Raw genomic sequence first — 14,914 nt, forward strand, 5'->3', positions numbered from 1 at the left:
GGGGTGAGGGCCCCGTGGTACAAAAATACATGAGTATTGGTGTTTTAGTACATTTGCTATACAGAGGTCACACAAGCTCAGACATTATATCATTAATCTGTGCGCATGAGCCTATGAAGCATATGAATATCTTTGGTGTGACATTTTATTAATATAAGATATCTTTGTGCAAAGTTCTACAGCATCAGGGTGTCCCTCACCTACTTTTTCCACTTTTCTTTTAGAGAATGGGAATTTAATTCCCTGAACAGATAGAGGGGTAAAGGTAGGGAGAGGGGAGGGGGCGAAAAGGAAATAGTGGGAGTAGGGGTAAAAAAAAAAAAAAAAGGGGGGGGGGAGGGGGGGGGAAGGGCTGGGACAAAGATAGAGACATGGCGGTATCTAGATTCATATTCCCTTTAGACAGTGTGAGCTTTATAATTATGGAAATGTTATCAGGAGCTAAGTAAGCGCTGGCCTTCTTCGGAGTAGATAAATGCGTTCCAGATGTCCCAGGTCTTTTTATGTATTTCTTGTTTATGTTGTGCGGTGAGGATCAGGTCTTCCATTTTCTTCATTTCCTCTACCCTCCGTAGCCATAGTGAAGTGGTAGGAGGGAGGGTTTGTTTCCAGCAGAGTGGGATACACGCCTTTGCTGCATTGAGCAAATGACATGTGAGGGACTTCTTATATTTTTTAATGGGGATGGAAGAGAGATGTAAGAGAAAAAATGCGGCCTCATCAGGGATATTATATTCTGTGCATTTTTGTGTTATTCGTCTGACCTCTCCCCAAAAGTTCCGCAGCTTAGAGCAAGACCAAAAAATATGGATCAGAGTACCCTCTTCCTCTTCACAGCGCCAGCACTGATTCGAGGAAGATGGAAAGCATCTTCGTAACCGGGATGGGGTCAGGTACCAACGGTTAAGTAGCTTGAAGTTAGTTTCCTGTATTCTAGTACAAGACGAGGATTTAAGAGCTAGTATGATTATACGTTGCCGTTGTGCTGCTGAGAATGTACAGTTAAGGTCCCCCTCCCATCTGGTCAAGCTGAGTGTAGGTGTTTGTTCATTTGGCGTATTTATTAGTGAATATGTTTGGGACAGAATGTGAGGTAATGGGCCCTCTCCCGCACAAAGATCCTCAAACGGTGTTTGCTGTTGGGAAAAGGTTTGTGGTCTAGGGAGGGAGTGGAGGAAGTGATGCAGCTGAGCTGCCTTCCAAAAGGTAAGTTGGTAGTCTCCTGTAGGGTTAGTCAGTTCTGATATGGATGGCCAGGTTCCTCCAATGGAAAATTTGGCTACATGGTCCTTGCCCGTGTCTCTTAGGGTGGAGTAGTCTGCTGTCTGTAACCCAGGGGTAAATTTTGGGTGACCCAGAATAGGGAACAAGGAGGAGTTTTTAGATGTGATGGAAGCTTGTATGGCGGTTTGGTGGCTATGTCTTAAGGTGGTGCCAATGAGGGGGTGTGATTTCATTTTATGAGGAAGGTCATCATAGCACCATAACGCACTTTTCAGAGGTATTAGGGTTTGGGATTGTTCTAGTTGAACCCAGAGTTTGGTTTCACCATTCCTCCTCCAGTCAAGGATGCGTCCTAGATGTGAAGCTAGGTAGTACTGTCGAATGTCAGGTAAGGCTAGTCCCCCTTCGCATTTGGGAAGTGTTAATTGTGAACGTCGCAGTCGGGGTTTTTTGTGGGCCCACACAAATCTTGTGAAAAGGGATTGGGTCTGTTTAAGAAAAGAAGATGGAATGTGAATAGGTAGTGCTTGTATGAGGTAGATAAATTTAGGGAGTATGCACATTTTCAGAAGGTTACATCTCCCGAACCAGGAGTGAAAGCCTGTGTTCCATTTTTCTAATAAGATCCGGGTGTTTGTTAGCAGGGGCGGAAAATTTAGATCAAATGTGTGTGTTAAGTCAGAGGGGATTTTCGTACCTAGGTATGTTAGGGCTGTATCAGTCCATTTAAAGTTAAAATTAGATTGCAGTTCTAGTAACACACCAGGGGGTACGGCGATGCCCATTGCTTCTGATTTGGAGAAGTTAATTTTCAGGTAAGAAATTGCTCCATATATTTTAAATTCTCGCATAAGATTTGGTAGTGATATTCTGGGATTGGTAAGGGAGAATAAAAGGTCATCAGCATACGCCGAAATTTTACATTGGGAATCTCCTGTCTGAAGTCCAGTTATATCTGGGTTATTTCTAATAGTGCAGAGGAACGGTTCTAGGGAAAGGGCAAAGAGTAGAGGGGAGAGGGGGCAACCCTGCCTGGTGCCGTTGGTAATAGCGAAGGGGTTCGACAGTACACCATTTACTTTTACTTGGGCTGAAGGGTTGGAATAGATGCTACATATCCACTTCAACATCTTATCCCCAAGCCCTATGTGACGGAGAACTGAGAACATGTAGTTCCAGTTGACCCTATCGAAGGCCTTTTCAGCATCGGTATTTACAAATACGCAGGGGGTCTTGTTAGTGTTTGCTATGTGTAGGAGGTTGAGGGCCTTAATGGTATTATCCCTCGCCTCTCTGGCGGGGATAAAACCGACCTGGTCAAGGTGGACCAGGTGCTGAAGATGTTGTGCTAATCTAGTGGCAATGATCTTTGAGAATAATTTTAGATCTAAATTTAAGAGAGAAATAGGCCTATAGCTACCACAGGCACCTGGATCTTTCCCCTCTTTGTAGATCAAGGAGATATGGGCTTTTAGGGTCTCTCTCGGGAAGTTAGCCTCTGCTCCTAGTGCATTAAAAAACGCAACCAATCGTGGGCCTAGAATAGGAAGAAAGGTTTTATAATACTGGACTGTGTAGCCATCTGGTCCAGGGGCTTTGCCTAGTTTCATAGTGTTTACTGCTACCTGTAACTCTTCCAAAGTTATGGGTTCGTCTAAGATTGTTTTGGTTTCAGCTGGTAAGGTCGGGAGTTTTGAGTCTGAGATATATTTGGTTATGTCTATCTGGGCCGGAGGTGAGTCGGGAAGATTATATAAGTCAGAAAAGAATTCCTCGAAACCCTTAGAGATTTGTGTCGGGATGGTGGCTCTTTGGCCGTTTGGGGAGATGATCTGTGGGATATAAGTGGCTGATCTGACTTCTTTTACGGATCTGGCTAGTAGTTTCCCGCACTTGTTTCCTGACTCATATGACATTTTACGGCAATACTGCAAGGCTGCCTTTGCCCTGTACTGTAGTAAGTCTATGATTTGTGTGCGTAGTGTCGTCAGCTGCGTCTCAAGGTCTGGAGTGGGTGTCTGCTTATGTTGTGTTTCTACTGAGGCTAATGTGGAGAGTAGTTTAGTGAGTTGCTCATTTCTTTTCTTTTTTATAGTCGTCCCATGTTTGATGAGGATCCCCCGGAGGACACACTTGTGAGCTTCCCATAGTATTCCAGGGTCGCATCCCTGTATATCGTTTTCCCTGAAATAGTGCTCTAGTTCTTTAGTTACGTCCTCCAACACCTCAGGGATCTGCAGGAGACTCTCATTTAGGCGCCAGAATAAGGATCTGGGCGAGGGTCTTTCCGTGAGTCTATATATGATAGAGATGGGAGCATGGTCTGACCATGTAATCAGACCTATCGATGAGGAGGTCACAAGGTGCAATTGGTCATGGGGCATCAGAAACATGTCTATCCTAGAGTAGACCCTGTGCGGGGGAGAGAAAAACGAGTAATCTCTTTCTCCTGAGTGCTGGAGACGCCATACGTCTGTCAGCTGCGCATCATGTAGGGTCTGTGCTATACGCTTTCTGGAGGTTGGAGATGTGGAGGAACTCCCCGAGGATGTGTCCACCGAGGGGGTCAGGGGGACATTAAGATCACCTCCTAGAATTAGTTGACCCTGCTTGAATGTCATGAGTTTGTCTATTAAGTGTCTCAAGAATTTATCCTGGCATTCGTTAGGAGCGTAAAGTGTGGCTAGCGTAAATTGTAACCCCCCTATTAAGCCCTTGAGGAATATGTAACGCCCCTCTGGATCTGCCAGCATCTCCTGTAGTTGCCATGGTAGTCTGCTGGAGATCAAAATAGAGGTCCCTTTGGACTTAGAGTGGGGGTTGGTTGAATGATATGCTCGAGAGAAAACTTTGTTCTGTAGTATCGGTGATTTATCTGTTTTAAAATGTGTTTCTTGAATGAAGGCAACATCGGTACGTGATTTTTTGAGGTCGTGGAGTAGCATACGTCTTTTCTCAGGCGTATTTAGGCCTCTAACGTTGAGAGATGTTATTTTGAGGGAATCTACCGCCATGTCTCAGGAATAGGAAAAAAGTGTAAAAAAAAAAAAAAAAAAAAAAAAAAAAAAAAGGAAGAGGGGGGGGGGGGGGGAGACAGTAAGGGAGGGAGAAAGCTGGGGGAGATGGAAGATGGGGGAGATGGGGTGGGGTAGTTGGAGGGAGGGTTTCAAGTCAGAGAGGTCTGACCTAGTGTCAACTAAATGTGTAAGTTTTATCAACTTATTGTGTATACAAAACCGGAGCCCCGGGTGTATACAAAGGCCTATTTGGGGCGTGGGTGGTCAGTAGCCTGTAACCTGTAAATGAGAATCCAGGTCTCCCACCCGCCCCGGCACCACAATAACAATAACTATTCCTCTTCCCCCCCCCCCCTCTCACAAATAAAAGAGAAAGGGGGGGAGCGAAGGAAACATCATAACACAGAATGTAAAGTTATAACCAAGATAGTAACAGATGTCGGCGATGAATAAATTTTGCATGACAAACTCCAGCAGGTCACTCGCCCACCAGTAGCCACCCGGAGATATATAATTAAACAATAAGTCCACACGCGTTGCATGATGTAATATGCGCTCAGGCCCCAGCCCCAACACAGGCTAACCTCGGTGCCTGCTTCCCGGAACATATTAGCTTGTGTCACCCGAGCTTTTCCTGAGAAATTAGTCTGTTATCTTGAGGTCTCCCGTCAAGTATGCTAGGACAGGGAGTAAATTTAGGTGATAGAGAGAATCTAATCTTTCCTATATAGCATAATACTATTCGGTCTTCTCATCCTGTTCCTTCACGTTAACCCAGAGGATCTGTTAGAACGGAAGTCCCGGGATAACCAACCTTGCTCTAGAGGCATTGTTTCTCGACAGAAGTCGGACCCTGCTGTGGTTCTTGTATAGTTTCTGTTCCTGGGGGGGGGGGGGAGTCTCCTTCACGTGTGGGGAGTGAGTATTGTTCCATGTCATCTCCTAAAGTACCTTATATCCACTCAGCTGTAGGATTAGGGGGATAACCTCAGAACTGGGATGAATAATAGCCAAGATGGAGGACTTTGGTGATTGTCTGTATTACGCATATGGGTGTTAGGGTCTAAGGGAGCCGTCCGGGTTACACTAAGGTGGAGACTGCTGAGGGTGAGGCTCAATCAAAACAGGTATTGGAGTCTCATCCGAAGCGTATGGGCCTCTGGTGTCAGTACTCACGATTCCCGATGTTCATCCTGGGATAAAGAGCGGGGTCGGCGACCATTTCTCTGCGGCCTCTGAGGCTGTGGAGCTTGTCCTCTTGATGCGCCTAGGCGTCCCGGAGCACGAGGAAGGTAGTCCAGCCAATTGGGGATGGTGATTGGGTCTGAGCCAAGGAAATCAAAGAGAGCCGGCAGGGAATCCGGGGACCGCAGGTGGAAGGATTTCTGTTCCTTGAGGAAGGTGACCGACAGCGGAAAGCCCCATCTATAAGTGGCGTTGCAGCGTCTGGCCAGGTCTAGCAGGGGCTTCAAGAGGGAGCGGCGATGCAGTGTCGGCCTGGATATATCTGGCAGGATTTTAATAGTTGCACCATCGAATTCCACATCTCCTGACTCCCAGGCCCCGCGGGCTATGGCCTCCTTGTGGACGTAGTGGTGCAACCGACAGATTACATCCCGCGGTCTGGTAAGGTCAGATGGGCGGGGGCCCAGAGCTCTGTGGACCCGATCGATTTCCACGTGCTCGGGGAGGTGATCGCCCGCTACTCGCTTGAAAATGTCCGTAACCGTGGCTAGTAGATCCGCTGGGCCTGTTGCTTCTGGGAGGCCCCGGAGCCGCAGGTTGTTCCTACGGCTCCGGTCCTCAATTTCTTCCATACGTAGTTGGGTATCCACAGCTACATTGGCTTGGTCTCGTTGCTGGGATTCTATTGATGTGACTCTCTGTTCGAGGGACGCCAAAGATGATTCACCTGTTGTGAGGCGTGAAGATAAATCCTGCACGTCTTGCTTGATCGCTCGGATCTCTTTTCTGTGTGCGGCCTCCACCTTTCCCACAAGTGCCTCTATATCTGCCCGCGTCGGAAGGGCCTGTAGGATAGCTCTCAGCTCCGCGTCTGCCCTGTAGGTAACTGGCGGGGGTGCAGTATTTCCCGGGGTCTCCATAGACGGTCCAGGGGAGCTAGGGTAATTTGTTGGGCTTCGGGAACCCTCTGACGATTCCGGATCCACTATGCGGCCTGAGGTCTGTGAAAGAGAGCCACGGGGATCCGCCATCTTGAGATCTGGGGAGCCGGACTGTGATCTCCCAAACAGTCTCTGAAAATCACCGGCAACAGGGGTGTGGATGGTCGGGCTAGCTTTCTTCTTATTCCTCCTGTTACTCCGCTTCTTAGAAGATAGCATCCTGTGTTTAGGTAGACTATCGATGCCAGGGAAGGCGAGAGACGGCCGGGAGCTCAGCGGTAGCACGTCTCTACACGGCCATGTCCAGACCACGCCCCCCTTACTTTGATTTTAACCTCCTTCCCACCAACAGTACTTATTAATGCCACCCCACTGGACTGGGCTTTTTTCCACGGGGCTGCTTATATGTGTATATGTCTCTGTGCTGGCAGCACGCCACTCAGCGTGCTCCCAGAACCTGCTCTTCTCAGCTCTTCCCCGCATCAGATAACCCCCTGGGAGAAGCGCTCTCACGGGGGGGGGGGGGGGATACCTTGTGGGCGCTCCCAAGTCCAGCATTAGGTGTCCATAGACCCCCCCGGCGGCCACTTCATTGGATTTGATTGACAGCAGTGGGAGCCAATGGCTGCGCTGCTATCAATCTATCCCAGTGATGGCGAACCTTGGCACCCCAGATGTTTTGGAACTACATTTCCCATGATACTCATGCACTCTGCAGTGTAGTTGAGCATCATGGGAAATGTAGTTCCAAAACATCTGGGGTGCCAAGGTTCGCCATCGCTGATCTATCCAATCAACAGCCGAGAACCCCCTAGCAGAGAGACTGCTCGTTCCCGAGGGAGGGGGCGGTCACTGTTTTTGCACCTTAATGCATAGGATGCATTAAAAAATAAAAATCGCAGAGGTGATCAAATACCACCAAAAGAAAGCTCTATTTAGGGGAAAAAAAGGATGTCAGTTTTGTTTGGGTACAACGTCGCACGACCGTTACAAATGTCAGTTAAAGCAACGCAGTGCCGAAACGCAAAAAGTGCTCTAGTCAGGAAGGGGGTAAAATCTTCCAGGGCTGAAGCGGTTAAGGAGGCTCCTTCCTCTTACAGCATCCTATGATGCATTCAGGGACTAGACATGTGTCTCCTCTACACTGTGGGCAATAATAGAAACAGCCCTGTAGCCTTGGATAGCAACAGACTGCACTGTCCACTGTTAACTCTTTCCTGTGAAGCAGCACTGAGAAAGCAGGGGCCAGCAGCCTTGAAAGTTCTTGTGCTCAAAGCACAGAGTTTTAATACTGCTTTGAGCTGTCAGCCCGTAGTGATCTCTTTAGGATTTGTACCTTCATTATTCACTCAGTTGCATGCACACACACCCAAATACACACAGGTTCTTCACTTTTTCATCTTGACATACCTCTCAGTCTTACAATGCAATGTTACGAGGGGCTGCCTATGACTTCACAAATCAGAATTTTGAAAGTGTGGGTGAAGAAGGGGAAAAATATGACAGTCCCCTATCTCCTAGAGCACTTGCTTTAGTGAACTGTTGTTCCCCACAAGTTTTCTCTAATGTCCCAAGCATGTACATGTTTATTTTTAATACAACTCAGTGATAAAATGTTTCAGATGGCAGAGATAATTTTAGATATTTAAATTATAAAAATAAGTAATAGAGACTTTGCCCACGAACAGTCAGTCCACTGGCTTTCAAAGGTTTACAGAGAAGTAAAGGAAAGATGCCAGTTCATTTTATTCCACATTATACATTCTAAGAGAAGAGTTAATGCAATGCAATTGTATACTCCGCTATTACAATGCAGTACATTATATTTCCTTTTTCATCTGTTATATTTTGGTGAGTGCTAAGGTTCAGATGTCCTGTTTGTAGCCTATTTCTGAGCTGCATACAACAGTATTTATCCAGCCCTGCAGATAATATTGGACCTTTATAAACAAGGTGATGATATCATTAAACAAAGCATGTAAGTATGAATGTCTTGGTACTTTCTACATAGCCGAACATTCTCAACCCCACCTCTCCTTCAAGCTGTATGATAATTATACCCAGTGGGGCATCATCTTTCCTTTGATGTGCTCATGTGGGAGGACTGAACTGTACAGAATGTCACCCATGCTGGTGCCCTCCTCACCCACAGCGAGGTCCTTTGCTTTAATTTCACTTTCTGAATCCTCACTCTGCCCTTGTTAGCAGCCTACGGGGATTACACGTTAATTAATTTGACTCTTCCATTATGATCATTAAGGGGGTTTACTTACAATTGTATAGATATTCATTTCTTGTCTGTATTAAATCAGTGAATTATATGTTTGTAAAGTTAAAGGATTTTTTTTCTTTTGTATTATTTTAGTACAAAAATGACTCACTGTATAAAACTTACGATGAACTCCAGGCAAGCAGAAGAACACACAGTTGACATACTAAAATGTGCATTTTTTTATGCGCCAGAGTATTTGCAGTTTTGTTCAGGTAGTCTGGTTATTCAGGCATAGCATCCAGACAGCAGAATACAGATGGGCCCAGATTCTGTTTTCTCCTCCTGTTAGCATGTTTCCTGTCGGCACATGTTTACAGCAGAAAAGTCTGACTGGCTGCATTGTTCCCAGTATGAGTTGCCAATGTGGAGTATTGCACAAACCCAACAGACATTTTTAGGTACTTACAATAGCGGCATTAAAAAATGTAATAGTATTTACCAAATCCATAACCAGTATGTACTAATAGGTGTGTTTTTTCATATACTTTTCTGAATTTGAGCTTGAAATGCCAGCTTGCCATAGACACATTCTTTACCTATCAATCTGGTTTATTGACGTTTTGTTTTTAAAAACTTCCAAAAAAGAAGTGTTCTGTGCATATAGGCAGTGTTGACATTCACCATTCTGCTTGTTTGTTGGAACTTTGGAAATTCCAACAGATGGTTCTGCAGTCTGCTTTTATGGTATACAGTGCATGTTTACACGTCATTTTATTGTTACATTCAGCATACAAATAAATTACAAATATACGATGGAACTGATATTTTGTACTTTCGTGAGCATGGATTTTTTAAAGTAAATTTATGTAAAAATCTGTGAAATTAGAGGTTACAGTGATCAGTCTCAAATGGTTGTATCCCCAAGGGGGAAAGGTCAGGTCAGTAGTTGCCCTCACTTTCTGCACTCTACATTTCTGTTTCAATCATTTTTATTGTTTTTTCAACAGAAAAATGTCATAAAGAGTTACAAAATAGAGAATCAACTACAATGTCATGGTGTTTACATCCTACACATTCTGGGATATTGTTAGGAGAACTGGAGCAGTTATACTTTATGTGAGGATATTTTATCTATCAAAAAGGTGTAACCATAAGACAACACAATATGCAGCATTGTTGGTAAATAAAATGAAATTGGAAAAGGAGAATAAAGAAGAGAGGAGAAAAGAGAGATGAAAGACAAAAGGAAAGAATTCCGTCTGTCCAGAAGCTCCTCACCGATCACATATCCAATTACCTTTATTTTTATTTATTTCAGGTACTTACTTTAGACACCCAGTACTTGTAAATAAGTAAGCCAGGGCTTCCATACATTATCAAAAAGTGTTTGTTTATCCTGCAGGACACTCACAATTTTTTCCTTAAGCATAATCCAAGTAAACTTCAGTAGGACCATCAAGTCGACTACAGGGCCGTTGCAATAGCTATCTTGGCCGCTAAAAATATAAAGTAAATTAGGATCTGCGTATGTCCCAGGATGTCATCTACTGGCTCAGTAGTGTAATCCGAGCATCACTAACAAATTTAACCATTGTGACAGAATATTTGAGAGAGTGGACACCCCCCTAGAACCGTCTAACCTTTTTTTTTTTTTTTTTTTTTTTTAACAGAAGGAATGTTTATTGAAGTACTTAAACATTATACATGAGAGCAGTTGTTAACACAACAATAGATATCTTCTTAACAGTATCGATAATGACATTTATGTTTCTCTGGGGTTACCCACCTTGGTTATTTCTTCACTTGCATCCTAGTAACCACAATCATCCTTATCTTGTCTTCCAACTATAATCAACAGTGATCTCTGCATTAAACTTGAAGGTATAACAATACCTGTATAAGCTGTACCCCACTAGTCTATTACTCAAACAAGTATAGAGGAGAAGAGGGAAAGAGGAGTGGGGGCGCAGGCATGTAGACGAAGGAGAGAGAGAGAAGAAGAGAAAGGGAGTGAACGAAGAGAGGAGACGAGGGGGGAGGGGAGAGAGAAGGCAAAAAAATAACCTCAAATAGCGGATTCCACAGTTTGCGAACATATGAAAGAATCATGCCATAGTCCACCACCATGCATCTTGTCCAGTGTTGAGTGCCACCCAGTCCTAGACCCTATTCATTTACACCTTATCCATCTAGACTGTAATATGTCTAGCCTGAACCCAGGGCGCCCAAATTTACTCAAATTTTGGAGGGCAATTCTGTCCCATATAGGTGAGTTTATATAGGGGCAGAACCGTGTTTATAAGTGCCCTCCATGCCGATAGTTGTGGAGGCTCTGGCAGCTTCCATTTTGAGAGTATCGCTTTCCTAGCATAGGCCGCATAGAAAACAAATAGTGACGTATGTTTGGTCGTATTTAGATTGTCAGTAATGCCTAGTAGAAATATCAAGGGGTCTCCGTCCAGAGAAAGACCTCTATTTATATCAGCAATCACCGCCCGCCAGAATGTTTGAATGAGAGGGCATTCCCACACCATGTGAATAAAGGTACCCACCGACTGTCTGCATTTAGGGCAGGTATCCGCCACCCCCGGGTAGATTCTGGATAATTTGGAAGGAGTGTAATACACTCTGTGTAGACATTTGAGCTGGACAAAACGATCCCTGGCCGATATCATAAGCAGAATGCATTGCTGTAGGCCCTCAGTCCAGTCCTCCTCTGTTAAACCAGGTATATCCTTTTGCCAGGCCTCAAAAAGCTTAGCTGTGTTCGCAGCATCTCTGCATGTGAGTCTCAAGTATATGGAGGATAATGTACAATCAATCCCATCTGTTGTTAATAGGGACTCGACCGAGTGCACAGCAAGGACAATCCCAGCCGGAAACTGAACCTTTATGGCATGCCTAAGCTGGATATATCTAAAATATATCCACGGCGGTAGATGGAATTGCTGCTTGAGCTCTGTTAGGAAGAGGAGCCGCCCCCCGGACATAACATCTTTTATCCTAGTTATCTGAAACCTAGCCCAGACTTGAGGGTCTAGACCTAAGATGCTGCAGAGAGGGGTTTCCCTAGAGCGGAGTGTGAGGAGATATGGTGCCAGCCTCTGCTAGAGAATTGGTAACCTGCCTCCAGGCCAATAACGTTGTTTTCATGGGAACAGTCACTTGGGGGCTATACCTAGGTCCAGGGTATACAAGATTGCTGAGCTCCGAATAGGACCCCAAGATTGGCGCCTCTAAATTTACTGCCGGATTTGAATTATCCTGTGTGAACCACCATCTTACAGTAGCCAGCTGTGCAGCCCAATAATATTTCTTGAAATTTGGGAGAGACAACCCCCCCTCAGTAAGGGACATTTGCAGCTTCGTTTTTGCTACTCGGGGAACAGAACCCGCCCAAATAAAGGAGGAAATTATTTGATCGAGTTTGACGAAAAAGGCCGCAGGAATAGTAACCTGGACGTGTCGGAAAACATAAAGAAATTTGGGGAGAAAAGTCATTTTAATAAGATTAACTCTTCCAACCGGAGTGAGGGGAAGATTCTTCCACACTCCGCATTTGATTGAGAGTTGCTGGTGGACAGGATATAGATTGTCCTCCGAGTATTTTTTTAAGTCTCTCTGAATGTAAATGCCTAAATATTTGAATCTGGTTATTAGCTGTAAGGGCATTTGAGGGGCTGCTATTTGATTTCCCGTTGCCAAGGGGAACAGGAGCGATTTGTCCCAGTTCACCCTTATCCCAGAGAAGTATCCAAACCTGTCTATAATGGTTAAAGCTGCTTGAAGGGAGCGGTGGGTATCCTGTAAATATAGCAGCATATCATCCGCATATAGAGACACTTTCTCAATCGGCGGGGGAAAAGAGATGCCTCAAACCTCTCCAGCAGTCCTCAGGAGTTCTGCCAACGGCTCAATTGCTAGCTCAAAGAGAGTCGGAGACAGAGGGCAGTCTTGCCTAGTTCCACGGCAACCGTTTAACCTTAGGGGGCATGTCCACCAGTTATGAAAGGGTGTCCCCACCTGTCCACAAACCCAAAAGTTTTAGGGTGAAATACCTGGAAACATTTTTGAAAGGCATTCTGGCACTACATAGCACATAGAATTAGCCTCAAAGCTTGCTTCTACCAGTGCGACATTCATAATACCCATATGAATACAAGCGTTCAAGGTTTGCCAGTCTGCATCATTAGGGTCTAAATTAAGATCCTGCACTTTACATTTCACTGGTCAGATGCTTTACATTTTTACCAGATTCCGATATGTACCATTTTTATTTCTAGAAGACAGTTACCGCAATGAAAAGACTGATAAGTTGGGGAAAGCCTTTAGAGACTACCCAATTATGGATACAGTGCAGAGAGATTGCCCACATAACAGTTACTGTGAGATACCACTGTTAATTTTTACGTCAAATTTTGATTTAGTTTTAGTCATAGTCTTTGGACTAAAATGACATTTTCGTTTAAGTCGTATTTTAGCCATCTGAATTGTTTAAAGTGGTTGTAAAGGCAGAAGGTTTTTTTTATCTTAATGCATTCTATGCATTAAGATAAAAAGCCTTCTGTGTGCAGAAGCTCCCCGCAACCCCCCTAATACTTACCTAAAGTCCATCTAGATCTATCAGTGTTGCAGAGGTTTCTCAGCTGCCTGGGACTCCCCTCCTCATTAGTTTGAGACAGCAGTGCTACACCATTGGCTCCTGCTACTGTCAATCAAAGTCCGTCAGCCAATAAGGAGAAAAAGGGGGCCGGGCCGCGACTCTGTGTCTTAATGGACACAGGGAGCTGTGGCTCGGCTTGGGTGCCCCCACTTGCTGTGGGGGTCGCTCAACAGGAGGGAGGGGCAAGGAATACCAAAGAGGGACCTGAGAAGAGGAGGCTGTTCTGTGCAAAACCATTACACAGGGCAGGTAAGTATTACATGTTTGTTATTTATAACTAAAAAAAAAAAGACTTTATGATCACTTTTTAGTCGTATTTTCATTTTAGGTGACTAAAATCTCCAGTACATTTTAGTTGACTAGAGACTTGCTTTGTCTCTTTCGCATTAAAGTAGTTACCTTCCTGACCACCCCTTTGTAGTGAGCACACTAATTTTGGCAGTGCCGAAGCTGACAGAACTCCGGTGCATGCATGGGAATGACGTCATCACAGCCCGGCCAATGACAGTGACCGGTGATCAAGACCCAGAAATTGGGTGCCTGAAAGTGTCAGCAGCTGGTGGAAAGTTGCAGGACGGCGCATTGTTGGATTTGACCGTATACTTATAGAATTTTGTTTCACATTTTTCCAATTCAGGAATATTACATTTTCAAATTGTTAGTGGGGGCTAGCTGACACTTGTTTTTGATGAGAAGATTTGAAAAAGCAGATTGGAGAGATTTTTTCAAACAAACACCTTTCTTACAGTGAATGTGGTGGAAAAGTTGATTTATTCCAACATCAAATGCTAAAAGCAAACAAAATTTTGAAGTTCACCAATTCATCGAATGTAGAGAGTTTTCATATGAATGTGTTTGTGGAAATGTTCATTCAACAGTCTACTAGTGTATGGCGAGCTTTATGCATGCATCCCTTGTCCTTGATGTCCTAAAACCCATTATCATTGTAAATGGTTAAAAAGTTTAGATATGCTTCAAATGTCCATGACCAAGACAACGGATTTTAATGTGAATTTTGTATATTGTAGCTTTGTCTTGAGAGAAAATATATTGTGAGTATGTATGTGTGTATATGTATATGCGTAAAGGTTTTGTACATATATTTTTAGTCCTATTCTTTACAAACTGTGCATCTGGAGCCCTCAATGTGAAAATTGACCAAAGTTTGTGCAGAAATTATAAATGCACTTTGAAGCTACATTCACGCTTGTTTGTTTTAATGCACATACGTATCCCCTGAAAACCAACTTGTGATTCATCAACTAAAAAAAACACATATACGTGAATGTGCATATGTTCATGTGCTTTGACATGCTTTGATAGATGTTTTTACCCACTTTGATGTAGAGTGCAAAGTGCACAACAATGCTGGGAAAGCAGGCTAAAAGATTATTATTTTTCCTATAGCTGTAAAATGTTCATGTTTGGTCTATATGTACTGCAGCAGAACAGAATCCCCCATTAGGGATATTTCAGTAACACTGAATGCATTTGGTGCGTAAGCATTGTGGTTAACCCATTTGCTGTAGGAAGGGTTAGCTGCCCCACAACACAGTGGATGCCTCGGCTTGGATTCTTTTCTGGAGTCTGAAGGATAAAGAGGCCAAAGTTCCCCCATAAATGATTACATTGAAGGACCACATATAATAAGAGGTTTATGTGGAAGGTCCAG

The 14,914-nt window shown here is 44.2% G+C and overlaps 1 protein-coding gene across 6 annotated transcripts in view; it reads left to right on the forward strand.

Annotated features, from left to right (window-relative positions):
- Positions 1 to 14,914, forward strand: part of DENND1B (DENN domain containing 1B) — a 422,418-nt gene that overhangs the window by 334,060 nt on the left and 73,444 nt on the right. The gene's annotated exons all lie outside the window — the stretch shown is intronic.

The sequence above is a fragment of the Aquarana catesbeiana genome, linkage group LG07, assembly GCF_042186555.1.
Source record: "Aquarana catesbeiana isolate 2022-GZ linkage group LG07, ASM4218655v1, whole genome shotgun sequence".
In the NCBI taxonomy this organism is placed as follows: domain Eukaryota; kingdom Metazoa; phylum Chordata; class Amphibia; order Anura; family Ranidae; genus Aquarana; species Aquarana catesbeiana.